The sequence below is a fragment of the Carcharodon carcharias genome, chromosome 8 (assembly GCF_017639515.1).
Source record: "Carcharodon carcharias isolate sCarCar2 chromosome 8, sCarCar2.pri, whole genome shotgun sequence".
In the NCBI taxonomy this organism is placed as follows: domain Eukaryota; kingdom Metazoa; phylum Chordata; class Chondrichthyes; order Lamniformes; family Lamnidae; genus Carcharodon; species Carcharodon carcharias.
In genome coordinates, this window is record NC_054474.1 from 175324777 (window position 1) to 175325694 (window position 918).

Sequence of the window (918 nt, forward strand, 5' to 3'; positions counted from 1 at the left end):
CTGTAAAACCTGTTGGTGTTTGATATATGCCATTATAAAATGAGTTTCATCACGTTTAATCTAGAACACAGACTATGGTGAGAATAATTGCTAATCCTCAAGTGATGCAACTCCACAAGAGTACATGATAAAAAAAAGCAGAGCTTCTAAATCAGAGTATGCAAGTTCTGTTTAAGAGATTGCCATCATAAAGTTATGTAAAAAACAAAATATATAATATGGAATAGTCAAAAGTTTATATAGGTATTTCTATATACACCATTAAAAATCCCCAGTTGTTTTAAATAATTCAGGTGGAATCATTTCAATCCACTCTGTAGGTGATTTAAGTTTTAATAAAAATATTGAACACTAGGCTGTAAAAATTTACAAATGCTTTTGTTATTTCCAGAACTATAATAAGTACACATATTTTAGGTCTATCTAAACCCCAAAACTGTATTTAGTGTTGCACTTACCCAGTCTGACAATGCTTCACAGAAGGTACAGACCAGTGCTCTAATAACCTCTGTGCTTACACAGTGTTCTTATTTTCAAGTTCCTCCATGGCCTCATCCATTCTTATTTCTGTAACCCTCTCTAACCTAGAAATATCTCCTCCAATTTTGGACTATTGAACATCCCCAACTTTGATTTTTCCACCATTGGCAGCTATACCTTCAGGTGATGAGACCCTAAGCTCTGGAATTCCCTCCCTAAACCTCCTTGCCTCTATTAAAACCTGCCCCTTTCAGCAGCTTGTGGTCATCTGTTCTATTATCTCTTTGCATGGTTTCAACAGTATCAAATTTTGTTGACAATGCTCCCTTGAAGTGCCTTGAGGCACTTGACTAGGTTAAAGGCGCTATATAAGTGCAAGTATTTTTTTGCTGATGCTGTGTGTTAGGGAAGTGGAAAGAGATATCATAACTTCAAGGG